Here is a 22229-nt window from a genome sequence, read left to right as displayed (position 1 = left end):
AATAAATTCCCTGGAATGGTCTATCTTTAAGATAATGTCCAGACTCTTTGCCATACAGAGAGCTAGCTCAAGCCCTAGCAAAAACAAAACAAAGCAAAAAAGATCCAAAGAGTAAAATAATTCTACAATGTGGACAAAAGGAGATCCATTATGTCTAGTTTTGCAACATATGGCAACATAGACAAATGCTCTGTATGTGGAATTTGGCTCATTAAAGGGATCACAGGACTCTCCTCTGAGCAGAACCTATGCATATCTAGATACAGTTGGGATTTGTGCATGAACGATGATGAAGGAGCAACATGGACTCATCTGTAGTCCAGGCTGTGCTGCCCTGAGTAATATATTCTAATCCCTTTCTAAATATGCCTATCTCCATCACAAAACTAAGTATTGATGACAAAGTACCTCCTCTTCCAAAACCTACAGAAAATTAGCAGTTTGAAAATGTTAATTATTATTTGGGTTCCTCTCTAAGCTTCAGGGAATCCATGTTTACCTATTGTTTATTTTGCTTATAAAACATCTTATAACCATGGTCATAAAACGTGTATGTCCAGTGGCAGTTCAAACGTTATTTAGCTTGTGAGAATTGGCACCAAACACTGCTGCAGAGGAATGATGTATTTCCTGCTCACATACATATTTTGGCGAGCATTTCTTGTTTTAGCGTGTAGTAGTGCCAGACTTGCTACTAGTACTGTGCTTTCTGTAGGAGGAAATAGGGCTCAGGAAGATTTTTCTGAGGATTTTAAAGTTTTGAGGGGGGTGGTCCCCATGTTCCCAAGGTAGTGGAAACAGGTTGCTCTTAAAACATCAGAGTACCACTATAAGAAAAATGAGAAATTCCATTTAAAAAAAAAAAACAACCCAGACTTTATACTGTTTTGTAACATGGATATCAATGTATAAACAGAATACATGTTTGAAAGAGACAAATCATATCTGCATCTTCTGTTTCTTGGAATGATAGGACACACAAATTAAGAAGAATACTTACCAGGCAGGAAAGTAGAAAGTTCATATGTAACTTTGACATTTTAAGAATGGAAAAGCTTAGTATGCATAACAGCTCCACATCCACATTGTGCATTCAGTGGCAAGAGGACATATGGAAAAAATAGAAATGTCATTGCATTAGTCATTGAATTAATGTTGTGACTGCCTGTTAATATCAAGGTTATGACTTATACAGGACAAACTCTTCAGTCTTTTTGTTTATCAGCACTAGTTATACTATTTACATGTCCTTACTTTAACTTTGTTGACGGCAGAGATGTTTCCTCTAGACTTTTATATTTATCTGCTCAAGCAGAGTTGCAGAAGCCATCACTTCGAATAATAAACTGCAACCCAGCATTTCTATGTGCAATAAACTATACTCACTTCATGTTTGATCTAAAGCATAAGAGATTTGGAGAATACATCCTTTACTATGGAAGATACTGTAGGGGTACTTTAGTAATGGGATCTGATAGAATAAGCAGTTTCAACTAGATTTCAAATTAAGGAGTTATATTGATAGCAGTGTGTATAAGTTTGAGGAAAATTCCCAAATTTTATGCAGAATATTGATACATTTTATGACATCTCATGTTTTTCTGCCTTTTGTTAATGGAAAATATACTTCAAATCTTATCTTTTAGACATAGAAACTAAAACTTCCCAGGTCATCTGTTTAGTCTTTTAAAATTCAGTACTATCACAGCTCTCTGAAGTGTGTTCAGCCGCTGTTCCATATACCAGTATATCTGTGAAACAGCAGACACTGTGTTGGTATTTTTATATTCATATTGATTGACGAGTCTAATTGCCTTTCTAAAAAAGTTTGGCAGAAAATTGTTCATGTGATGTATGGTACTTATCTGAATCATTATGTATTTAATAAGGCATATGTATAAATTTTTTTAATAAAAATAATATGTTAGCACATTTTATTAATTCTACTTTGCAGCATTTGTGTCAGTAATTGGTTTAAGTGAACTTAACATGTCACAAGATTCAGGAATGGTAAAAAATGCAAACTCATTTATCACTGGACTTACTTTTTTTCTAAAACTCTGTAAGGGTTGCAGAAAAAAATATATGGTATTGGCTTTGATAAATGCTATTCACAGAATTTTTTATTTATTTCTTTTTACTATTAAATAAAACTTCACATACCTTTCAAAAATGTCAGAAATAAAATAAGTTTTCAAAATTTAAAAAATTTTAGACCTCAAATTTTCACATGGCTAAACTCACTAGCAATTTATACATCAATCCTCAAAAAAGCATACAGTCATAAAACTATTATACCTTCTACACAACTAAAATAAAATAAAGCTTTGTACTGAGCTGTGTAGAGTCTAGGGGGAATGTGAGCAGTCAGTACATTAATATGAAATAGGTTCAAAGCCCTGAGCTCAGGCAGTAGTTCACGTAGCTAATGATCCCAAAAAAGCAGAACTTTTAAGATTCTGCATTTAGACATCACTTAATATGGGACTGCAAAAACATAGGTCCTGCACAAGCAGGGACTGGTTTCCAAGCTATAAAGCAGCAATAAGCAATCACATGCCCATGGGTGGATCTGCCTGGATCCAGTTGTAGTGGATGAAGCTCTCACTTGAGGCATCCAGAGTACACCTGACAGAAGCAATTGTCTCTGGAGAGGTTCATCCCTGGTGGAAGGACTGGGCAGGGGAGCAACCCAGGAGTTTGAGCTCTTCTGGGAAGCAGTTCAAGTCCTGTCAGTCTAAAATCCAGAACCCTCTTTGCTAAGAGGGCTTTCTTGTCTTCGCCTTCTCCATCCCTCTTCTCTCTTTCTTTCTGTTCTTCTCTTAATTCCTTTTCTATTGATTTTCAGCCAATCTCTTGAGTATGCAGGAGCCTTATAAAGTCAGTGGATAGTGACAAACACCTTATTAAAGCCTCCTCAGGCACTGAGGGGGCTGTGAATCTGTCTCTCTCCATTCCCAAGGAAGGTGTTCCAATTCATCATGCCAAACAGACAGCAGTTCAGTAACTACTACCAGACCTAAACTACCCATAATAGAAAATGTGACTGTAAATAGAGAAACTAACAACAAGGTCCCATTTTATACTAGAAAACTGGAACAGACAATAAAAACAAATTAAGTCCAGCACCATTGTAACTTGCCTTCTCTAGCTCATCGAAACAATTTTGCAGGATTTTCTTATCACACATGCCATGCATTTTCTGCCTGTAAGCTTTCCCACAAACCTTATTTTGTTTCTGCATGTATATAGCCCTTGCTACTTTTTGATCTATGCTTATTACTACCTCTAAAAAAATGAGCAATTCACTGAAGAAATTAGGCTGTGGAAAAGAGTCTGAAAAATTAGCATGAATGTATTACAACACTATATCTAACCAAAGCTTTGTGCAGTAATTGAAAGGAACAAAATAAATAGTGCAATTCAGTACAAGGAAAGTCAGTTTACATTGTTAGGATTTGATTGTTTTTTTCTAAACTAACAGCATGACATATTTTATAATTGCACTTTAGTCTTTCTGATGTGCATGTGTTTTAGCTATCTTGCACAACTGCTAAACAGTTTCATTGTCTTCAGCAACATTTTGAAGGTGCTAGAGCTGCTTTTTATGGGAGTAAAAAGGGAATGTGTCTGGCTGCAGTACTGTGGTAAGAATGTTACTGTATTGATGCTCACAGTGGTGTCAGAGAAAATTCCAGGGGTTTAAGATAAACGAATACAAGCCTGTAAAATATAAAGATGTGCTCAAGCTCAGAGCCTGGTTCTTTAGCAAGGAGAGCTGCTGTGGCCAGACTTGAAAAATGGCTGGTCTGGGACAAGCTGTGTTAAAGTAGTATGTGGAGCTGCAGCATCTCCGTATCCTTGAAAATTCCTCAAAGATGCTTAAGATGACAAAAACATAAACATTTCTACAAATGAGGCAGGGAGGGTGGAAGGTTGAGTCCATGAAGAGGCGGAGCACTCCAGTGCCTGGTCAGAAGCGGAGCACTCCACCAGGAGAGGCAGAGTCCTTGAGAGGCAGACACCTGCAGTGGAGAGCAGGATGCGATACAAAAAAACCATACCAGCTGGTGCAGGGGCTTTACCGCTAATAATTTATATAGTCTACCAAACCAGCCCTCAACAAGTTTCTCTACTAAATTCATAATCAGACAAGTCAGTGGTAATCAGAAATGCATGCTTGGGAATGAAATATTCAGCCTACCAATTGGAACACCTTGGGGATAACAATACAAACACACTGAAAAAACCCCACTGGTACTAAAATGGACTTGAATTATCCGTGAAATGAAAAATGGCTCTAGAACTTTTCTTTTGAGACAACTACCAATTACATTTCTATATGGAAGAGAAGGGTTAAAACCTTTGGGCAGTAAAAGTCTTAAATACCAGAAGCTATAACAGACAAACATTTATGTACCAGAGATTTAATACAATTTCCTGTGCAACAAGAGTTGAACATAAACTATTATGTGCTGCTTATGCACAGTTGTGCATAAATAACACAAGGTTCATGCAGAGCTTCATATTATGAAGTTTATGTGAAAATCTTTCCATCGCACTAATTTTTCATGCTTATATTTTTAATAAATTGAGTCACCAAAACCAACCTGAAGGCAATCAAAAAAGAAAAGGAAAAGAAAAACCATGATACATTTACATAGTCCAATTCAGAAGAGTAAAATTTTGCAAAGTTTCACATCACAAGGTATCTAGCTTTCATTAAAAGTCTTCTTTGTGAAGTTCTAATCACACTTTGTAACACTTCCTAGTTACACAATCACCAAAAGGGGACCTCTATTCTGTGGTTTTCTAGGGAATCTCAGAAAAGAATTATTGAAAATTCTTGAACAGGGAGATGGGTCTTTATTTTTTCCACTGTAGGATCATCTCTTCCATTGTGAGAGACTGGAAGGATTGCTGGCTTGAAACATTTCCCAGGTGTGCAGGAAGGGGCAGATCAGGCCCTACCCTGTACACCCCACCCCCAGAGCCAGCATCCCAGCCTGGCAGTGGCTGCCAATCCGTGGCGTACCAGAGTCAATGCCCCACACCTGCCCCTGTAGCCTCTAACCCAACTTGTGAATGGCCGAATGACTGGAAGTCCCACCCGGAGGAATGGCCCAGAAAGGCCAAGGGTATTTAAAGCAGAAAATAAGGCAAGCATGTGTCTTGATCTTATCTCCTCTAGAATTTCTGCTAGCTAAATACCATTGGAAGTAGGAATGGTAGCTATATTTGTTTCTTTCTCTCTTTCTTCATCTCCTACTGCCCTTTTCTCTGAATTTTTAAGTAATTTAAAATTCCATGGGCTTGGAGATTGTGAGGTTGAATGCGCTAAGTTAATGCTTTGTGGAATGTTTTATGTTGATTGAATGTTGTGCTAAACCTTTTTCCAAAGTGCTCTGATTTTCTAAAGTTGCTGGTGAAGTATTTTTTGTTTGTTTTGACCTCTTGAGAATATCTTGTTGGTATTTCTCCTATGCATCTAATACAGACTACAGGAACAACTGTCAGCCATTTTAAAAGTCTTGTTGTGTGAGTTTTGGGGCCTTACATCCATCCTCCAGGTTAATTCTCCAGATTCACACCCATATTTGATAAATGTATTTATAAACTAACAAAAATGGGAAGTTCAACTATAATAACTCAGTTTTCTGTCTGACCTTTACCTTGTATAGTTGCTTATGTGTTCAAGTTGCTATGCCTTTTGTTTCCATCCATATGTATAAAGCATTATAGCTGTAAAAAAATTATTGAAGAAGTATTTTGCTTTCCAATAGAGCAGCCTAACAGATTTTGGAAAAGAGGCCAGCTATGTTGATTTATCTTCCGTTACAATCTCTGGAGTCCCCTTTCAATAAAGATAAACTATGGTGCTATTTATAACTTCAGAATCTTTTAAAGTATTGTTTTACAACTTCTAAAGGTTTCCTTTCACACTTCATGTTTTCAGTTGTGGTCTCTGCAGACTTCAGCATTGTGCTACAGGTATTGTATTCCAGCTAAGACATTTGCATAGGTCTTATCTTCTGTAGTTATTTTCTTTTAAATTATCAAGTTCTTGAGGAATTTATAATTTGCTATAGTATGCTACAGTTTATTCACAAATGAACTCATCTGTTTCATAACTAAAAATAGGCAAGCATGTATTTTTTCTCTTTATGACTTGGGACTTGTGTATTAAGTTAGATTTCTGAACTCTTTAACAGAAAGAAAAGAGAAGAAATGCAAGGATGCTAAATATTCACTTTTAACACAAGGAATATCTAGTCATCCTGGATCTTAGCTTATAATACATTTCATTCTCTTCCAGCTTCAAAAGGAATTTCAGGCATTTTTTAATGCTCCTTTAAGTATGATCTTAGTATATAAATAAATGTTCTCCTTAATTAGAGACCAAGAAGTCTTGTGTTTGCTCAGAGGCCTCCTTACTCCAGAACCATCTTCTAACATCTCTGATTACTAATGCCCTGCATTGCAACAGTACTGTTACTATTTAGTGATTCCTATTTCTCTTTTGAAAACTTTAAATATGGTGAGTTCCTTAACTAAACTGTCAGAAATGGGGTTACTTTTGAGTAATAATACATGTTTTTCTGGGAATGAAAAACCAAACAAGATTGAATTTTTCAGGGATTCTTTCCTGTTCTGCCTGACAAAAAAAAAAGGGACATGACAACATATCAAGCATTAGAGCCTACTTTTGTGCACCTACTCATGCTTACTCTGTGCTGCCAGAGCAGATGTATCAAGGTTGCTTTTTGGTTGATTGGGGTTTGTTTGGTTTGGTGTTTTTGTTTTTTTGAGTGATTTCAGTGCCAAACTCTTTGCAGCAATTTCCAACAACATAATTGTTACAGTGGTAACAATCTGCAGTTTGAAAAACTAAGATTGGATATTTCAAGGGGAAAAAGTCACAAGGTAGGTAGCATTTCAGTGCAGTAAGTTGCACAGGGAGGCTGTGAAATCTCTCTCCTGGGCATCTTGAAGACTGCCAGACACAGACAGAGCTGCCCCTGTGCACTGCTGGCAATAGTCCAGGTTCAAGCAGGAGACTCCAGCTGACACTTCTATTATACTATGAAATAATTTCAGTCCCTTACTACATCCCAGAAGTAATGATAGTTACTGTCTGGCACAGGAAATAACTCATTGTGTGCCTAAAGACTGCATTACCTTTAAACCTTAGTGTGATGAGAATAATGCAGAAAGGAAAAAAAAATCACTAATTCATTGGGTTTTGCTGATTGTATTTATACCCTTATTATTTTAACAATGCTCTTTTGTGATTTAATAAATGCTATCTTGTGTTTATCAAAGTGGAGAAAGTCCTTTATAATGGGACCTGATCTTTGAAAGCTGTAAATGCTGTACAGCATGTACTTTTGATCAGCAAGAAAAAGTAAGGCATAGCAGCAGCTTTTGAGAATTACAGATATCTTGTAGGAAAATAAAAGGCCATTGTGTAGACAATGGCACAGGAGTTCAGCTCATTATTGATTTGACAAGAATGATCTTCATGGTTTGATTTTTCCAGAAGACTCGAATGATTTGAACTCTTTCATATTCTCAATAATTACCTTTACTCAGACATAAAGTCAGGTTGGAACTGCAATCAAAAGTAAAAAATCAGAAGATCCGTGTTGCAGGGATCTTCTCTCATTCGTGGTTGATCAAACTGATTACTTAATAAGTACTTATTGCTCTAATTTTGTAAAGGTCTTCCTTTTTCAAGATCTGCTGACAAATGAAAACAAACCCATGTTTCTCCACAGACCAGAGTAAATAGGTGGAAACACCGATGGAATTTGTATGGAAGCACACTGACAGGAGATAGCTTATAATGAGGAGTGTTATTCCCCACAGTGGAGCAAGGGGCAGTGACTCAGAGCTGACCATGCCTCTGACTCTGTCTCATTAGTCACAAATTCTGCTCCTGGTCTACTCGGTTGTTTCTGGTACTCCAGCAGATGTCCTGCAATAAGGCCAATAATCTATATAGTACCTTCTAGTTTGTTTCAGTCAACAGAGTAAATACAGAAACGATTATTATTATTAAATGTGGTTGATTACTGTATCTATAAAAATGCTGCAACATTTTCTGATAAACATACATCTCAGTTGCAAAAGAGCTTTAGTTCTATTGACCTTTTTCCTCATTTATTCACTTCCCAGAAATAATTTGGAAAAGGAGTTCACAGGCAGATGTGTTCATAGAAACAACCTATTTAGGGTGTTTTAATCTTCGGAAAAGAAAAATCAGATTGGAAGTAATCGCAAATGGAACCTGTTCCAAGTTATGTATTTGGCCAAAGAGGGAACAGGAATACCGAGTAAAGCAGACTTACCAAAGTTATTTCCAGGTTGTCAGTAGTAACTATGATTTTGTGTAAGGCCATGCAATGCGGCAAAATTCTCTATCCCATCCCCAAAAAGATAAAAATGTCACAAGTAAGTTTTAGGACTAATTTATCCATTTTCATAAATTATAGGTGTCATAAGCAATGAAGCAAAAAAGCATTAAATGAACAAAGCTCCAGCTTCTTCCTTAAGATATTTTCAATCAGTGAGTATGGCACATCTAGAAAGAATAAAAAATACTTTAGGCCACAGTGAAGAAAGGTACCTGTTTACTGCACAGAGATTTCTGTATGGAAATTGAGTCAGTTTGCCTTCTGAAAATTTACTATGGATTGAGTTGAAAAACTTTCTTGCAGTCAATGGCTAAGAAAACTATATATTAAAATTATCATCTTGTTTAAATGGCAGACAGGCATTGGATGAATGATGTGTTGATAAATAAGTACAGATTTTGGATGTAGAATATTTTTCTAAATAATGAAAATACTGATAAATACTGATGATAAATTTTATACACAGATTTTTCCACAGTTCCCATTCTAGTTCTTTTTACTGATGGTTAACCATAGGCTTTCTAGAAATAATGACTACTCATTAACTGATCAGCATTTTAACTTTTCAGCATTTTAACCATTGGAATATGTGAACTTTTCTGGAACTACTGTATAAAAATACATGAGAATGAATGTAATGAAGCACAAATAGAGATGGAGAAGTTTTGTTAAAATTTTCAAATTGGTAAGAGCAGCTGCTAATTAACTTTAGAGCATTTTGCACCTTCTTAGATGTCCAGTTCCGTTCACCACCAAAGATATTTTAGTGCTTGAATACTCTTGTGCATCTGGCCTAATATAATTGGCAGAGAGCAGATGAGGTCTGAACTGAGCAGAGAATGGCCTAAGAATAGGGACTTTGTGAGGAGGTGATTGTAGACTGAGAGTCTGCTCTCAGAATAGACTGTCAAGAAAAAAAAAACAACTCTTATTTTCACTGGGGAAAGGTATTAATTCCCTTAAAATATATAATGTTCTTGTTCTTAAAAGAGCTGTAAGAGTTCTGAGTCATACAATGATTATTTTATACAGGAAAAAAGAAATTGGTTTAAACAACTGCTGATGTTTTTAAACCAATAGGATTATAACTAGTGAAGGTTAAAAAGATGTTGCTTTTATACAACATGAGAAGATAGTTAAGAAGTGGAGAAGAAAGTGGCAAACTGGCAACTTCGTTGTCATCAGGATGAAGAGCCTGGTATTCACCAAAGATATGGTTGCAGCATTTATTAGCAACACTGCATCTGCTTACTTGCTCATAGACATTTACTGTAACTTGAAGAAACTGTGGACACTGATTCCCATTGCCTCTTCTCTCCTCTTGCCTTACTATGGGTGTAAAAGTTTTATTGCTTAACCCCCTCCTTTGCCTCTTATTTATAGATGGCAGCCCTCAAAAATTGAAATGGTGCCTTTTTGTTCTGGGAAAATGTTGCCCATATCAAGGGCACATTTAAACAGACTATGTTCTTGGAGATCTTCAGCTGAGTGTTTTCTGAACATCAGCTTTTCTTTCCTTTTCCTTGGAAAATCTTGTATAAAAAAATACTATAGCACTTGTTATTTGGGGAGGAGGGGAGGAAAGCCATAATTAAAAAAGAAGAAAAATGTGTCAAAACAGTCATGTGCCTTTGAATTTCAATTAAACAATCACAAAAACAATCCTACTTCAGATCAGTGGCATTTTCTGTATCTGAAATGGACTTCATTTATAAAAGCTCTCACCTTCTGAGAGGCCTGCTTGAATTACCTGTGTCTCTGTGCCCTTCCTGCTGAAGTGCTGATTGAATGTTAGTAGATGGAAAAGTAGACCTTAGGAATGTGACAGACAGGTCACCCTCTAGCCTGTATTCTTGTTACATACAGAATCACTTTGTCCAAGCCAGTAAGATGTGTTCTGAAAAGTGCCTCCCTACCACCAATAGCTGATATGCACTTTACAGATGTAAATTTATTGGTGAAGTTATAACATCCAAGTCCCAGTTCATGTTCAGCAGGTATAACACGAATTGCAGGAACAGTCAAGACACCTCCAATTAGGATAAAAATCTATAGACTGCATATAGCTTTTTTTGTACGAGTTGCTGAAGCAGGTTAATTGGGAATTCCCTGGTGACAGGGGCTGTGTCTCATGGTTGCATTGAAATGCTCCTTGGTGCAGTAAAGCAGGCTCTGGCACTCTAGAGGCAGGGATCAGTAGGGTTTAACACTTTGCAGTGAGATGAAAGTTTCAGAAGCAATTCTCTCTTCTCTACTTCCAGCATTAACTCTGTTTGGAGAAAAACAGAGCTCTTCTGTGATAGAGGTGGCAATAGCTGTCCTACAGCTATCAGCATAGCAGTCTATTTGCAAACCATCAGATGCAGAACCGTTTGTCATGGGGACTGATTGCTAAGGTAACATTTAGCAGCAACACCAGCTAGTCTAGACTTCCATAAGCAGCTTATCATGATTTCAGTAGTCCCTTCAGTTTACATTTAAATTCAATCAGGAAGAGCATGATGGCACAGCTGGAACAGACAACAAGCCAATACTGAAATGTCCACTCCACTTTCAGAAGAATTAAATTCATTGATGGTTCCTTATGCTTGAGATACTCATCATGTAAAAGAGGATATGGAGACAAAATATAGAACCACTGCAGGCATGCTGTTTTTCACACAGTGAAGGCAGACCAGCTCTTTTTTTTCTGGGCAGAGATCTCAAGAGCTGGTACCATCTGGTGTGGCGCAGGGAAGGAGATTGATATAGGTCTTTAGTGAGGGATCAGATCATCTCGCCTTACAACGATTTGCCAGTATAGCCATTTACTTCTGAACAGTGAGTCTCCCCTGGATTTATATTACTGTGTCTGCTCTTTGTTGTTAACCCCATCAGAATCTGATAATTTCTGGAAGATAAGATAGTTGCTTTTTTAAGATCTCCAAAGATTTTTCTTAGAAGCCAATCTTAGGCAAACCTGCTGTGAAAAAAAGTCTTTTCCCCTCAGACTAAAACTTGTCTGACAGAAGAGCAGCCAGCTGCATATCAGCTAGGAGACACAAAGGATCAGGGGCACATTGCTGCCTGGAATGTGACCTTAGACCCAAATGACACATAAACATGAGCATGGTGACTTTGATTATGGGAGCAGTGTCAATTTTTTTCTCTGTTTGGATAAATATGCCTAAAATGTTCAGACTCCTTAAAGATTCCCAGGTCCTTGGCACATCATTACAGCCACCTTCAGAGTGCCTAGAGTACAAGAATGACAGTACTGGTAACACAAGGTATATCTCTGGTAGAGATAGGCCTTATGAAAGGTGCATTCCAGGCAATCTGCCATAAAGTCGGTTTTTGTTGTTTTTTTTGTTTGTTTGTTTGAATAAGAGGAGAACATCCTTTTCATAAGTGTTATCCTGCTAGGCATGCCTGACACTAGACCTTGGGAGAGCACATACTCTTACAGTGGGGCCTTCAATCTTGTTTAGTGGGTGCTTAAAGGATGGGATAATACACGGAATAGCAAAAGGGAGCATTTTTTCTAACTAGAAACATGAGTATAAAGGTATTTTCTAGCCAATGTTTTACCATCCCATCACAGAACTCAGACTTTGTGCCTGTGATAATGTTAGGAAAAGTAAAAGTGATCTGCAGTTAGGATCACTTCTCAGCACTACACAACACCCTGCTGCAGGCTACAGCATGACACAGTGACTCAAAAGGCATTTGGGATACCGTTGTTGAGGCTGTACCTGAGAATGCAGTAGCTCATAGCTAATTGAAGGCTTTATTATTTGGACTTATTTGCCACACGACAGGAGTTAAGCTTCAGTTCCATTTTTCCTTAAAAAAAAAGCCTAAAAAAAAATCTCTTCCCTTCAGGTGCTTGAAAATGCCATTCTCACATATAAAATGTTAATTTTTGATTGAACTCCCTTAGTGGCCTGGATTTCTAGGTAGAGAACTGTGAGACTAATGGCAGTGAGGCATGCAGATAATAACCTATGCAAAGGTAATTCATGTCCTGTCCACAGAAAAAATTGCTTGGCTGTTTGCAGTTTAGGACTGGGAAGTTTCGTAACATGTAGGTGGCATATGTTTTACATCTATGGTAGGTGGTCACTGTTCATGATCCAACATGCATGTCTTAGGAGGCTCTAGAGAGTCGGAGAGTCATTTGCCTGCTAACAGAGCTGCTGAGCAGAGTGCAGCCATCTGTTTGGGGAACCGTTCTTAAAAAAACACAGACCCATATCTACTCTTGCACAGACAGCGACAGCATGCTTCCCCCAAAGGAATTATTCCTGATGAATTATACTCTGATGTTGGCAGCGAGTAATTATTGGAAGGGTAATCAGGTCTCTCAAACAGGATGGTCAGTTGCTTTTGGGACAGTCATGGTAGCCTCCATTGCAAGGGTTCTTGTTGCATCTTCAGCTGGATTGAGACTCTGCAAGCTACTGTTCTACTAAATTTTTATAAACCAGCTGTTCTACTATGCAACTGCCCCAGCATATGTGATCTGTTTCTATCAGATGTTTTAACTGCAGACAAAACATCTCTCAAATATCTTTACAATTTAAAAATGACAATTTCTTCATCTTTCATATTCTTCGTCATGGTTTCTATTTACAATTGCCCTATCTATGTACAATCTGATAATTTCTGCAGCAGCAACTACCTGGGAATCTCTGGGAGCTCCTATCCAGGGTGTTTAATCAACACATAAATTAGATTAGTCGTAGCAGGAGCTGTCTGGGGGAATCTTGAGAACTCAAAATCCCATGGCAAGAGTTCCTGTAAGCATCAGTCAAATACTTATTTGTGAATATGGCTAGAAGCTGGTCAATCTCCAAGTCACATCCATTTTCTCAAACCAGACATTTGCATTACATCTATGCCAATAACTTGCTGTCAAATTCTTGGACCAGTGATGGAGTTCATGTTTTCAGAGTGCTGGGTGTTCATAAAGGCATAGCCTTCATCATCATCTACGCCAGAATTACAACTACTAAAAGAATTTATTTTCACACATACAACTTGGAATTTTAGTTCCATATCTCTTGCCACACTATGATCTTGTAGAAAAAATTAGATCTAAAGTATTATAATACTCTGTTTACTAGTCAATAAAATCCTAAAAAACCCAGAAAGTTTCAGTTATTTATATTCTGTGTTTAGAATCTCTTTGTTTATGGTAAAATTAAGCTAACAAAAGTGAACCAATGAGGGAGAGTTACACAGACTTGCAAGCTCTGAAGAAAGGCCCCTATTGAAGTTGATTTTTCATGTACATCTCTCTTAACACCAGCTTGAGGGTGGCAGTCTATAATGATCCCTCAAAGCTGGTTTTCTCAGCTAAGGGGAGATTCGCCTAGACAAAAGATGCAATCTAGGCCATCTCCTAAGAGGAAGAGAGAAGCAGATTTGCTATTAGGATGGTCTATATTTCCACCATTGTCAAGGGCGTAATAAAAAACCTATTCTATTTATTTTCTATTTATTTCTTGTGATAGAAACAGATGCTAGCAGACCTAATTTGAAGTCCCTGGTGCAGCAATAGGCAGCATTGCTGTACAGGAATTTTAGTAGAGAGTTGAAAGGCTTTTTCTTATCGAAATATGCTGGATAGGTCCTTGGGTGTGTGTGGAGGGATATTGGCCACACATTTGGTATGGCCACTAGCATTAACATGTGAAAGGTGTAATCTAGTTATCACCCAGTGAGGTCATGCCAAAATGCTGCATAGATACAGGTAGTGAGTGCTGCAGTCACAGTAGCATTTACACAAGCAGTAAATGCCCTTCAACCCATAAAAGTAAACATGTACTCAGGCCCTGCTATCAAAGGCAATATCAGTGTAAGGAGAGCTTTGTTACTATCATTCCTTTAAAACCTGCGACACAGAGAAAAATCACTTATATCTTAATATTAATGGCAGACTAATTGGAGCTTTAAGAGCCATAAACGTGGATTCATGGTTCCAAAGCAATATTGAGTGCAGCTCTACTAAGGAGGAATGAGGGATTTACAGGCATGGCATAAATCTAATTTCTCATAACTTACTACAGATATTGACTTGAGACTAGGAGACGACAGCTGATCATTGAGTTTTGTCTCTTTTGTAACAACATTTCCGTATTTTAGTCATGAACAAACATCAGAATTACTCCATAGCTGTTCTTATTTCTGTCCAGGAGCTGTCATCAGTGTAAATTGGTTACTCCATATTTACACAGGCACACCTGAAATCAGAAAGAATTTCCTAGCAACCTCATCTTCATCAAAACTTGAAGGAAAAATAATTATATTTAATAGAATAAAAATATACTAAATGAAAGGATATGACACTTCAGTTTCATTTTCCTAAAGAACATTTACAGTACTTTCCTTGCTCTTGTTCCCTAAATTTCCTGCCAGTTACATAACTCCTTTTTTTTAGTTCATAGACATCATCATCAACTATGTTAAAAGTGCTCTTTACTTCTGTTGAAATTCAAGGCTTCTGTGCCGTCATATATCTTCTGTACATTTTCTTGAGAGATGTTCAAAAGACAGAATTAAGACAAATGTGCACTTCAGAGCTCGAATATGTTCAGTGGATTCAAGTTTAAAAGTTGATGCAGACACATCATTATAAGAATTAGATAGCTTTTTACTGTATTGTTTAGAATGCCTATCTTTATACTGCAGGAGCTCAACAACTTTTTATTATTTCAGTAAGGTTTTCTAGAAGAAATATTTTGGGTTTATGCTTAACCCTGATGTAGAGGATGGCACTTTGAACAAGCAGCTCTAAAGGAAAAGTTCTTTAATGTGTTCATCAACTTCTGTCAATCTCCAGGCATGGAGGAGTGAGGAGACCATTCCAGATCTGGGGCTGAAGCTTGACTATTTGTCTGCTATGGTATATGAGCCTGCATAAAATAAACCCAAATTTTAATGAGCACAGAAAACCAGAAATTGAGGTTAAGGAGAGTTTTCTTAACCAAGAACCGGACATGGATGACTGAATAAAACTGTTTGAGTCAATTTATTGGACTGAAATAAATGATCAGTTAGTCAAGCCTTTTGACATAGAACAGCACAGTAATCTGAGATTAAGCATGAACTGAAAGCCAGAAAATTAAATCAGAAGTGGAAAAGAACCTCATGAATAGGAAGTGTTATTTCCATCTTTCTTGTAGGCCTCCTTTAATTACTGAGTCAACTCTGTACATCACTAAAATATCTTCTGTGACCACCCTTAGTAAACTGGCCATCTCAGTGAAAATATGCTGAAAAATGCACATCTTTTCAGTATAAAAATGTACACACAAACATAATAAATGTATTAGCAGATAGGCAGATAACTTTTGAGGTTTTTTTAAGAAAATGAAAATTTTATTCCTAACTTGGGAGCGACTAGAGCTAAACTTGATCCAGATTTAATTAGAATTTTTTAAAAACCAGGTCTTTCCCTTTTTGATTGGAAAATTCTATTCCAAAGGACATATCTCTGGATACCTTGGACTGTTCTGACAGTGAAATTAGTTTATTACAATTACTATGGAAATAAATAGTGTGAACAAAGAATTCTGCTCACAGTAGGAGCCTCGTATTAGAATGAAATACAACTTTTTGAAGAACACTTCACAGTTTTAATATAATACTGTTTTCAAAATAATTATATGAACATCATAGGCCATTATTTAAGATAAAAACTGACAGCACTTACTTTAAGTAGTCAGATTTTCAAGTTACTACTTAATGCTTATAATTTGAAAGAATTCAAATAACTTTGGCTGGGACTCTGACCTCAGAAAGAATCCCCATAGGGCACTGGGGATCATGTATAAAAAGTTTATTGCGAGATCTGAATCTGAAGGATCTTATTAAGAAACATTTGCTGAATGTCACTGAAAATATTCCTAGCAGCCTTTTTGAAAAATTCAGTCCTTAAGAACTTAATATGACACTAGCTATATATATTTGAAAATCACCCCCTCTTGAGAACATGGAAAGCTTTTTGTGAAACTTAAATTTCATTTAAGAGCTTGAGGCCTAATGGGATTTTAAACATTTTACTCACACAAAAAAATTGCTTTGGCACAGCTATTCCATGGGTGGGGGTCTTTTCTATTCACACTTGAGGTTTTTTAATAATTCAAATTACTTTTTCCTTCTACTACCAAGTAAAATAGAGATTCAAGGCAGATGAATTTTCATTAAAATTTTATACACAGTCAGAAATGTAGTGAATAAATACTTTTAGTGAATAAATAACATGGAAAAAGTTCTAAAAAAAAATAATTAGTCTCTATTAGTTAAAACACTATAAACATAAGATTGGATTGTTAAAAAGCAGTAGACATATTAAAAGGGACAAATACTTCCCTAGAAAACAATGATATATTTATTTTCCCACAGTATATATGTAGTTTTATAGAAAGGTATGAAAAAGACAAAGGAAATAAAACCCATGTGTGACCAACGTTCTTTTATAAACACCGTATTTTTAAGGTTTCTATAATTTATAATTTATTTACAATAGCAGTAACAATAACTTTTAATACCCTGTAAAACACTGATGCTGGAATGAGATATTTCATCTGAACATTCAATGGTTCCTATTACCCCTCTTTTTGTATACCTGTAAATATAGTGCTTTCTTCCTCTTTAGGTATTGTTGTATTGGAAAATGCAATGAATGAAAGAATGATTGTTTAAGTGTTGCTGGCTAGTCTTAAATGATTGGCTCATCAGTGTTTTAAAAAGATTAAAAATTTAACATTAAATTGCATTTGCTATTTGCTTTATAGCAGCATAAAGAGAAATTAGTTTTAATGTGGTCTATCCCAGCACTAGGTGTTATGGAAATAATCTGTGAGAGGTTCCCTAAAGCCCCAAAAGTTAATATTTTAACAGGACATGAGAGATTGTCTACTTAAAATATTGAGGGACCAATCCTGGTGTGATTACCACTGACAAGTAAAAAAATGCTCACTCTTAAATAAGGCGGAGGAAGGCTCCCTGCCATGGGTAATTTGGCAGTGGCTGTGACTTCGAGGGTTTTTTCAGTAATTGTTCAGTTGTCTCTAGTGTAGCCTTTTGTAGGAAGCTGGGTGTATTTGTCTTTGGCAACGTCCAAGACTCACCATGTTTTGGCAGTGTTCCTGTTCTGGTCTCCTGTTCCTCTGTCTGGGCTCCTCCAGGATTCATAGGTTACAGTCCTCTCCCCATCTGTGGGGACAGGGGTTCAGCCTGCTCCTTCTTGGTGGCCATGATCTCTAGGAATTCACAACAAAGATGCTCTTTCAAAACACATGGAGGAAGTCTCTGTATGTTAACTAAGAATTCCTTTTGGTTTTTTTCCTTTTTTTCTGTTTTGTTATGGATTTTGGAAAAAAAAAATTACAGATGTTCCCTTATTTAAATTTATACATGGCAAAGCATACCAGTGCTGTCGTGACAGTCAAGTGCTTTCAAGGTTATGCTGAATGATCACTAATGACAGCCAAACCATTCTATTTCTATTGTATTTTCAGTGTACTGTTTTCATTTCAGTGTATACTATATCATTTACTTAAATGATGAATGTGTGTTTCAGAATATATCTATCCCAGAAGTCAGAACCTGGTTTAAGCTTTTAAAAATGTGATTTTAGGATAATATATTCTATTTTTCCTTCAAAGTACTACTTTTGCCAGTTTTTACAGTGCACATTGAATGCATTTACACAAATCTTTAAATTTCAAAACAGAATGACTTCAGAATTCATCAGAATTATGATACAATTTAACATTTTGGAAAACCTGTGAAAATATATCTGGAAGGTTCCATTAAAACTAAGGCAAGCTGTTTTGGCCTGTCTCTGTAGCCATCTTACTAAACCTGCATTCTGTAGAGGCTGACATGTAGGGAACTGGAAGAAAATAGTGGCAAAGCATCACTGCAGGAGCAAAAGTAAAGTTATGTATTTTGTTCAAGTAGCCCTGTAAGATCTGTTCAGTAAAAATAATACAGCCTGGGAAAGGACTTTTATTATAATTGGATTTTGGTTTTCTGTTCTGTTCTATTTTGGGGTCTCGGTTTCTTTTGGGGAAGACTTTTGCTGTCAAATTATTTCACCTTTATCAGGGTTTCCAACTGTGTCCAGAAGGAAAGTAGAGTGGCACTACCCTTGTAATCAAGTAGACTGGTCATTGTAAGAAATTTAGAAAAATTAAAAGACTTCAAATGAAGTCAGAAACTCACCTTTTGGGCTTGTGGGCCCAGAGACTGTAAGTACATTTGGGAGCGACTATCTGCCCACAGATGACTGTCATTTAAACTGTATTTTAGCTGAAGTTCTTATGCATTCATTTAAAGTTATTAGCAAAAATTTATTATTTAATTATAAAATGTGTAATAGGCAGACCAGTATCTTCCTATCATACAAGCCAAGAAATGGGCAAAGAATATGTGACCTAACAAGTTAATCAAGGGAATATAAATTTTATAGAATTGTCTAGTGTCGTCCTTAGACAAAGTGCTTACTCAAAGTCAAAATATAGTAAGGAAGTTAAGAAAAATTTGAACACATTTATGTGAGATTATTATGTGGTGTATATGCGTGGTATTAGTGTTCAAATCTGCCTACTAAGATCTCCAGTAAGGAGGTTGTAAAGTTATTTTCTCTGCTAATTATTTCCCAGTAATAAGCATTCCCTTTGCCTTTCTTCCTCCCCCACCATGTCCCCACCTCCCAAATGCCAAGGACATTTGAGATATGCAGCTTTTATAAATGCTTAGTAGTCATAAGTTTTTAGAAGAAGTGTCACGATTTCTCATGTCTGACTCAGGACTCTTCATCATTTGGGTTTAGCAGAACTGCAGATACGTTGGTGCATCAAGCTGCAGAAACTGTAAATTCTCTCAGCCTTATCTTGCTTCGGTTTGTAGGAGATAAACATTTTCCAGCACCATACAGATAGAGAGAGATCTTCACACAGAATCTAAACTAAACATCATTTGTCAGGAAGAGATGTCCAGACTTCTGTGTATCCAGACAATATCCTTTCATGGAAATGTAGCTCAAGACAGGGACATTTGTACTCAGCACTTAAGGCTGAGTAAAAACCAGACAGACCTATTTATAATGAACCAAAAAAGGAAATATTTTTCTACTAGTCTGGAAAAATAAATCTGCAACATAGTCAAGAATCCAAGAATGAGAATTCTAAAGAATAAGGAAAAGAGTGACAACCATAAAGTCAGGCAAACCAGTCAACAATTGCAAAAAGCACTAAAGGAAAGAGATTCAGAGATCAGGATTGAAGACCAAGAGCCTAGAACACATCTGTAAGTAAGAGGCATATCATACAGAAATCACTGTGGATTTTCTAAGTGGATGCATCCCAAAGGGCAGCCCTTCATTTTTTTTTCAGATTAATTACAGACAGATGTAGCTTGATTGTCCAGGTGGAACTGACTGAGACACACAGAGACTGAACTTCCAACTCCTTTTTGGAACAGAGGTTTCACAGAACATTTAACCTAGTGGTTTTTTATCTCTGAGGAGTGGTTTTATTTCCCCTCAGAAAATTCCAAAGAAAAAAAATCTGAGGTGGTTTGAAGGATAGCCTCTTTCTTTTTGTTGTCACACAGAATCAGCAGATGGAAACAGCAGGCTGTGGGAACTGAGCTCTCAGTGGGTGTCTGAGCAATTGTCTCATGCCAAGAGAATTGAGAAGGCCACAGAGGAACCAGCTCCCAGCCAGCATTTGGACAAAAGCCATGCCAAGGTGGTTAAGCAGCCTGCAGGGAAATCTGGCTTCTGCCCGAGTGTAGATGAAGCGCAAGGCACAGTGAAATGTGACTCCCAGCTGGCACAAAGGCAAAAATCCATGCCAGGATAGTTGATCCAGTCACAGAAAGACGGCCTTCATTGGTACCAGGCCAGATATCAATAGCAGTGAGTTGGGAACAGCTTTCAAAGCTCTCTTGTCTCTTGCTTCAAATATGAGTCCCTCAGAGCAAGCAGAAAGGGTTCATTACCATTTCCTGAATCTCAGGGGAAAGCAGAGTTCCAACATTGTTTTTACAGCAACCAGAAGGAAGAACTTTCTATTTCCAGACAGAACATGCATAAGGCCGGTGATGATATGCATAGCAAGAGGAGAAAAGTCCGTCCTGTACATCCTTAGGTTCCTTGAAACATTCTTTGATCTTTGCGACACCAATGACTCATTTTCATCCAATGGATATAATTCAATTGTCATTCTGCGAGGTTGTTTCTACTTCACTGCCATCTCAAGAAGAATGAGATGGTGGCTTGTTTCCGCTATGTGGAGATAGACCTGCTTCCTTTCCTCCTCATCTCAGAGGGATTTATGGGACGCCTATTTTTCTCCTTAAAATATACTTACACACATTCAGAAACTGCTTGCAATTTCCCTGGTAAAAATATTCTTAAGAAAGTGTGCCTTCCTTAAACTTTCAGAAGTTTTACAGGGTGACAAATGAATGGCTCTTTTCAAAGACAGCTTCTAAAGAGGGAGCAAAAAGTCTCCTAAACAAGGATCTCCAGAACCCTGTGAAGCAAAATAAGATACTTTTCAAGCTGGGACATAGCTGATGCTATCAAATATGTAGCTAAGATTTTCATTCAGGAGAACAAATAGAATCTAATTTCATGTGTGTTTTCAGAAAATAATGTTCCCATCTTCCAAACATATGTATTTGTCTTTGATTCTTACTATCCAAATTTATTTTGTCAATAAAGTAAATTAATTTTACCCAAGTCAAATGCGTGATGACAATAGGTTAGTGATCTCCCTGTGTCAAACCATTAACTTTCCCATCTTATTTTCTGTCCCATCCTGGTTGAGAAGGCTAGGAGTGTCTGGGTTTGGCCTGGCAGCTAACCAAGACCAACCCATGAACATTTACTTAGCTTTCTATCCTGATTTTCTAGAGGAAAGGCAGCTGAGCCAGAACATATCCAGGAGCAAATCCAAGGACAATTTTTCTCTACTTTACTATTCTCATGTGTAGGAGTTTTTGTCAAAAAATAAGACTTTTTTTCCACTTTGTTCATCAGCCATAATTATCATATATACTGTTAGGCAGACAAATATATCACTTTGATGTACCAACATGAAATAATGTTTATGATGAACAAGTTTGGGTTTATGAATTGAGATGCTTAAACAATCGTTTTGTATTTGAAAAATTACTACAATGAATCCTTTGTAAACCCTTTAGTCCGAAAACTCTTCCAATTTTGTGATTATCAACACTTCAATACATTTTAGAGTGCCAGAAAAAATAGTTTGACTGTAGTAACTGGTTCTCAAACTAATTAATGTTGGTTAAATTATATTCTTACAGTATGTTCTTAAATACTGCTTTCTAAAATCTCTTTTTTCCCCTCAGTTCCCCTCATACTTTCATACAATTTTTGCCTTAAAGATTAAAATTTTTCAAGCCTAGCCTAAACCTGCAGTTCGTTTATTTTTTTCTGCAGCGTTTGGATTAATACCATTTAGTTCTCTGGAATATAAGTTGACTGAAATGGACTTCTGTTATAAATTGCCTTATGACTGCTTGCTGGAGAACTGTACTGATGAATCAGCTGTACCTAGAAAATTAGAAATTGGCAGATATTTATTCCTTATTGAGAGCAGTGCATTTGAGTGTTCCAGGAAAAATTGGTTTTGATTTGGCTGAGCTGTGGAGGTTTGAAATAATGCCTCTAAAATATGCCTTATGTATGGAAACTGAGTTCTTTTAGCATGTCTCATTAGTGTTCTTAGTAAATCAGGTAGCACTGACACCCAGCAGACAGCCCAGAGCACAAGAGAAGCT

General features: G+C 36.9%; 1 long non-coding RNA gene across 7 annotated transcripts in view; it reads right to left on the bottom strand.

Moving 5' to 3' along the window:
- Positions 1–22229, bottom strand: part of LOC116442818 — a 114617-nt gene that overhangs the window by 52748 nt on the left and 39640 nt on the right. For all 7 annotated transcript variants that reach the window (XR_004239656.1, XR_004239657.1, XR_004239654.1 and 4 more), the window contains one exon: positions 1001–17668. This is a non-coding gene — a long non-coding RNA (uncharacterized LOC116442818). The remainder of the gene's footprint in view (positions 1–1000; positions 17669–22229) is intronic.

Source organism: Corvus moneduloides, chromosome 4, assembly GCF_009650955.1.
Source record: "Corvus moneduloides isolate bCorMon1 chromosome 4, bCorMon1.pri, whole genome shotgun sequence".
Classification (NCBI taxonomy): Eukaryota; Metazoa; Chordata; class Aves; order Passeriformes; family Corvidae; genus Corvus; species Corvus moneduloides.
Note: the sequence above shows the minus strand (reverse complement) of the source record. Positions and strands in the feature narration are given on the sequence as shown.